Source organism: Mixophyes fleayi, chromosome 4 (genome assembly GCF_038048845.1).
Source record: "Mixophyes fleayi isolate aMixFle1 chromosome 4, aMixFle1.hap1, whole genome shotgun sequence".
NCBI classification, from domain to species: Eukaryota; Metazoa; Chordata; class Amphibia; order Anura; family Limnodynastidae; genus Mixophyes; species Mixophyes fleayi.
In genome coordinates, this window is record NC_134405.1 from 100,551,647 (window position 1) to 100,558,619 (window position 6,973).

Sequence of the window (6,973 nt, forward strand, 5' to 3'; positions counted from 1 at the left end):
TAGATCGCTGAGTGCCTTCCAATACACAATTCTTCCTATCCTCTTCATGCTTCAATAATAGCTATTTGTGTAATAGTGCACCACCCAGTAAACTATTCTAACATTTGTAATTATATTTTGATACTGGAATAGCGATACCTAGTGCAGTGGTACCCTCCTTGTAGGCTACCAGTGCTTGTTGGGACTACTGAGGTGGAACATTGGGCACTCCAGTGGTCAAGATTTATATATATTACTACTACCCCAATAACCAAAGCCCAGGGGAGCTGGGAGAATGTCACTCACCGGACCGTGAGTGCCTCTTCCCGGACATTTAGGAACCGTGGCCGTCCACCATCCTGAGGGTCTGCGCATGCGCAGCCCTTTTCTATACTTCAGTGTATACCCCTTTAACTTAATTGGCAGATCAGGCAACCTCCCTATATTAAGCACCTGTGGTCACTACCACGTTGCCTGATCTTGGAGTCTCATTCCTCATGAGTCTCTGAAGGTGTTCCTGTATTACTTGTGTATTCAGTGCTGCTGATTCCTGTGGTTTCCAAACCACTTCTACTACTGTGGTTTCCATACCACTTCTACCATCAACTGTATCATCAGGACTGTTTGCTGATTCTTATCCGCTGCCTCCGTGCACTACAGTCTTCTAAACCACTTCAACGTTATTTTATATCATCATGACTGTTTGCTGATTCCTATCCGCTGCCTCCGTGCACTACAGTCTTCTACACCACTTCAACGTTATTTTATATCAATGTGACTGTTTGCTCATTGCTATCCGCTGCCTCCGTGCACTCCAGCTTTTACCTCACTCACCTGCTTCTCATCAAGTCTGTTTGCTGATTGCTATCCGCTGCCTCCGTGCACTACAGTCTCCTGCTTGCAACTCGCCTGTGTTTAACATCGTGACTGCCAGCTGACTACTATCCGCTGCCTCTGTGCACTACAGTCTCCTGCTTGCAACTCGCCTGTGTTCAACATCGTGACTGCCAGCTGACTACTATCCGCTGCCTCCGTGCACTACACTCTCATCTCATCTTTGCTGTGCCTTCCTCGAGACTGCCGCTTTTCATTACCATCTGCTTCACTTCGTGATCTACAGCTCCTGCCCTGCGCTGCACTCCTGTTTCCCATCGCTGTTGGTTCCTGTGGTTGCTACTGGTTACCTCCGTGTGCCGCTGAGTCCTGCCGCTGTGGTCAGCGCTATCGTCCATCTCCTGCTGATCCACTCTCCACGCCTTCACGTGTTCCACTGGCCTCTACCCTCCTGTCAGCATTGGATTTGTATCTCTTCTACTACCCTCTGCTGGATCATCTCCATTCTCCTGGGTTTCCTATGAGTCCAGTTCCACGTGTTGCTGACTCCTGTGGATTCGTGTCCCTGTCGGTCTACTCACCTGTGCGCTGCACCTGCTAGACCGCTGCTTCTCCTATCCAGGGACTTCCTATCCAGTCGGCCTCCAGCCGCTCAGGTACCGCTGCAATCCCATCTGACTGCTACTGCTGAACCACGGTATGCATACTTCTCATTGACTGTGCTGTGTATTGCATATCTTGCTGGACTGTGTTTGGTTCTCTCTGGAGTCTGCTATCCGCTGAGTCTATTGCCATCATTGACTGTGTTATCATTGTGCTGGACTACTTCAAGAGACTTTCTAGATTGCAGACCTGATCAGTCATTTACATATATATATACCTATATTGTGCATATTACTGTGGGTCGTGTATAAGGTGCCTGTGTATATCCTGTGTTGCAGTCTTCCCCCGTGCACCTCCTCACATATATATGCAGTGGTACAACTTGCTGATGTCAGACCACTGATCCCTGTTTCCGGTATCACCTGTTCCATTATCCTCTCACATAGCAGTGGTACAACTTGCTACCGCAGACCACTGACTACCTGGATACCTCCACTTGGATTCCATTCCTTCACTCAGACAGCGGTACAACTTGCTACCCGCAGACCGCTGACTCTCATCACCTCCTTGTTTCTGTTGGACATTCCTCCTCACTATAGCAGTGGTACAACTTGCTATCGCAGACCACTGACTACCTTCACGTGCCCTTGTCCATACAGTTCCTTGTGAATCATTACCTCAGTATTACCAGTGTTGCTAGTCATAGACTTTCCTGAGCATCTCATCGGTCATCATTTCATGTTCCGTGATCACCCAGCTACCAGAGTACCCTATTACCATCTACATTGCTCTGGTAAGCCTACCATCTGGTGATCCCTGGGTAAAGACTCCTAGTGCCCGTGACAGTAAGATCAGGCCATGACAGACCCAGATGTGGAACCTACCGCCAAAGAGATGCTGCAACATCTGGTTAGCCGTGTGGAGCAACAGGATGCCCGCCAACAGCTGTTACTTCAGTGTTATCAGTCATTAACCTCCCAAGGAACATCTGGACAGACTGTGACAGCTACTACTGAAGCTCCTGTGCTTTCCTCCGTTTCCCCATTGCCATCCCAGGTGTTTATAGCTTCCACGCTTCACCTGCCTACTCCGTCAAAGTACGATGGAGACCCCAAAACTTGTAGGGGTTTCCTTAACCAATGTTCAGTCCATTTTGAGCTCCAACCTCAAAATTTTTCTACCCATCGTTCCAGAGTGGCCTATCTTATCTCTTTGTTTTCAGGACAAGCCCTGGCTTGGGCCTCCCCTCTGTGGGAGAGGAACGATCCAATATTACAAGATAGTGCCAAATTCATTTCTACATTCCGAAGTGTGTTCGATGAACCAGGTCGTGTGACCTCCGCTGCTTCCAGCATCCTCCGTCTGCGACAAGGATCTCATACTGTAGGCCAGTACGTCATTCAATTTAGGATCTTAGCCTCTGAACTTCAGTGGAACACTGAAGCCCTAGTTGCCGCCTTCTGGCAGGGGCTTTCCGATAAAATTAAAGATGCACTGACTACCCAAGAGCTTCCTTCGTCACTTGAAGATTTGATCTCTCTATGCCATCGTGTTGATATGAGATTTCGTGAAAGAGAGGCTGAGAAAACGACTTCTGCTAAAGCACCTTTTCGCTCTAACCCTCAATTTCGTCCAGTGTCACCCGCTGTGATTCCCATGGAGATTGGACGTTCCAAGTTATCTTCTGAGGAGAGGAAACGAAGAGTCAAGAATAGACTCTGTATCTATTGTGCTGATTCCACTCATGTCCTCAGCTCCTGCCCTAAGAGATCGGGAAATGCCAGGCCCTAACTAGTTCTGGAGAGGTGAAGTTAGGGTCCCTGGAGTCCTCTCCATCGTCTATGAAATCTAAAGTCTGCGCTTTTGATGTGACTATTTCCTTTGCTACCAAGACCTTTGAGTCACAGGCATTGATTGATTCCGGAGCAGCAGGAAATTTTATTTCCAAATCGTTAGTTAATCAATGGTCTCTACCAATGATTACCTTAAAAACTCCCATTACTGTGACGGCTATCGATGGATCACGTCTCATCAACGGTCTCATCACCCAGAGTACGTCTCCAGTAACCCTTCAGATTGGTGCTCTGCATCATGAAGAGATATCGTTTTTAATTCTTCCTGTTACGACAAGTCCGATTGTCCTAGGCCTTCCATGGCTTCAGTGTCACTCTCCCCAGATTGACTGGCGCACCCCTCAAGTCACGTCTTGGGGGCCTGAATGTCACCATCATTGCCTTTCCCAAGTCATTCCTCTCAAGGTACAGCAAGCTTCCATTTCAGCTATTTCACCGGGACTCCCTCCTCAATATGCTTCATTTACCGATGTTTTTGATAAAGCTCAGTCTGAACGTCTTCCTCCTCATCGTTCTTGGGATTGTCCGATTGATCTTCTTCCTGGCAAGACTCCTCCCAGAGGCCGGGTCTATCCACTCTCGTTACCTGAAACTCAAGCTACATCTGAATATATACGGGAGAACCTCCAGCGTGGGTTCATTCGACCTTCCACCTCGCCCGCTGGAGCTGGGTTCTTCTTTGTCAAAAAGAAGGATGGATCATTACGCCCTTGTATAGATTTTCGTGGACTCAATGCCATTACTATCAAGAACCGGTATCCCATTCCGTTGATCACTGAGCTATTTGACCGCATCAAGGGAGCCCGTATTTTTACTAAGTTGGATCTTCGTGGTGCTTACAATTTAATCAGAATCCGTTCCGGTGACGAATGGAAGACGGCGTTTAACACCAGAGACGGGCATTACGAATATCTGGTAATGCCTTTCGGGCTATGTAATGCCCCCGCTGTTTTTCAGGGCTTCATTAATGAGATTTTTCGGGACTTATTATATGTATGTGTCGTCGTCTACCTGGACGACATATTGATTTTTTCACAGGACCTGCCTTCTCACCACCAACATGTGGCAGAAGTCCTCTCCAGGCTACGGAAAAATTCATTGTTCTGTAAATTAGAAAAATGTTCATTCGAATTACCCCAGATTCCATTCTTGGGGTATATTGTTTCCGGAGTTGGTCTGAAGATGGATCCTGACAAAGTAAATGCTGTACTACATTGGCCCCAGCCAACTACTCTTCGTGCCATCCAGCGTTTTTTAGGTTTTGCCAATTACTATAGACGCTTCATTCAAGATTTTTCTTCCATTGCATCTCCTATTGTGGCCCTGACTCGTAAAGGGGCTAATCCTAAGCAATGGTCTACTGAGGCTATTCAAGCCTTTCAAACATTAAAAGAGTCCTTCTCTTCGGCTCCAATCCTTCGTCAGCCTGATGTGACACTCCCTTTTTTCCTAGAAGTAGATGCCTCTAATGTGGGCTTAGGAGCTATTCTCTCCCAACGCTCGGAACAGCAAAAATTCCACCCTTGTGCCTTCTATTCTCGGGGTCTCCTACCCGCAGAGAAGAATTATACCATCGGAGACAAGGAATTACTGGCTATCAAAGCCGCATTAGAGGAATGGAGATACTTGTTGGAGGGAGCTCGCCATCCGGTGACGATCTTCACGGATCATAAGAACTTGTCATATCTCCAGTCTGCCCAATGCTTGAACCCTCGTCAAGCAAGATGGTCTCTTTTCTTTTCCCGTTTTGAATTAATAATTACCTTCAAACCAGCTGCCAAGAACAAAAAAGCTGATGCCTTATCTAGAGCCTTTGCTACGTCCTCTGATATAGAAGAGGTTTCCAACCATACCATTCTAGACCCCAAATGTATCTCACTGGCTGCTTCATCCACCAAAACGCTACCATTTGGGAAGACCCTCGTGCCTTCTACTCTAAGGAGGAAAATCCTTTCGTGGTTCCATGCCTCTCGTTTTTCTGGACACGCCGGTGAACACAAGACTTTTGAGATCCTCTCTCGAAGTTACTGGTGGCCTTCAATGAGGAGAGACGTCAAAGAGTTCATTGCTTCCTGTGAATTATGTTCGCAATTCAAATCCTCCCGCAGAACCCCAGCAGGGTTGCTGCGACCACTACCCATTCCGTCCAAACCATGGACCCATATTAGTATGGATTTCGTTACTGACTTACCACCTAGTAAGAACCATAACACTATTTGGGTGGTAGTGGACAGATTTTCGAAGATGGCTCATTTCATCCCTCTGTCTGGTTTGCCTTCCTCGTCTATCCTGGCTGAATATTTCATTAAAGAGATCTTCCGTATCCATGGATGTCCATCTGAGATTGTGTCTGATAGAGGAGTACAATTCGTGTCCAGATTCTGGCGAGCCCTTTGTAAAACCTTGGGCATACGATTAGCACTCTCATCTTCTTACCATCCACAATCCAATGGACAAACCGAACGTGTCAATCAAGATCTTGAGACTTTTATAAGGATATTTTCATCAGCCAATCAAGACAACTGGGTAGAGTTACTCCCTTGGGCTGAGTTCGCCCATAACAACATGTACCATGAGTCATCATCCAAAACTCCATTCTTTGTGGTCTACGGTCACCATCCGTCTTTTCCGGAATTTCCTGCCCTCCCGCCCACCCAAGTTCCTGCGGTGGAGACTGTTTGTCAGACCTTTAAAAATATCTGGTCTCAGGTTAGAACCTGTTTAAAGAAGACATCTGTCAAATATAAATCTTTCGCTGATAAGAAGAGGCGGGCTATTCCACCACTAAAAATTGGAGATCGTGTCTGGTTATCCACAAAAAATATTCGTTTGAAGGTTCCATCCATGAAATTCGCCCCTCGTTTTATTGGTCCATATAGGATCATTCAAGTTATCAATCCAGTATGTGTGAAACTCCTTCTTCCTAAGAGTCTTCGGATTTCTAATGCCTTCCATGTATCTTTGCTCAAACCTCTTATTATCAACCGTTTTTCAACTCCTCCCTCAGCTCCGCAGCCAGTTCAAGTCCATCAGGAGGAGGATTTTGAGATTACCGAGGTACTAGATGCAAAAATTTCGCGAGGAGTCCTCCACTTCCTCGTTCATTGGAAGGGCTTTGGTCCTGAGGAGCGCTCTTGGATCAAAGCTGAAGATCTTAATGCTCCTGCCCTTTTGAAGAAGTTTTACTCCAAAAATCCGGACAAGCCCGGTTCCAGGCGTTCTGTGCCCACCTTTAAAAGGGGGGGTACTGTCACTCACCGGACCGTGAGTGCCTCTTCCCGGACATTTAGGAACCGTGGCCGTCCACCATCCTGAGGGTCTGCGCATGCGCAGCCCTTTTCTATACTTCAGTGTATACCCCTTTAACTTAATTGGCAGATCAGGCAACCTCCCTATATTAAGCACCTGTGGTCACTACCACGTTGCCTGATCTTGGAGTCTCATTCCTCATGAGTCTCTGAAGGTGTTCCTGTATTACTTGTGTATTCAGTGCTGCTGATTCCTGTGGTTTCCAAACCACTTCTACTACTGTGGTTTCCATACCACTTCTACCATCAACTGTATCATCAGGACTGTTTGCTGATTCTTATCCGCTGCCTCCGTGCACTACAGTCTTCTAAACCACTTCAACGTTATTTTATATCATCATGACTGTTTGCTGATTCCTATCCGCTGCCTCCGTGCACTACAGTCTTCTACACCAC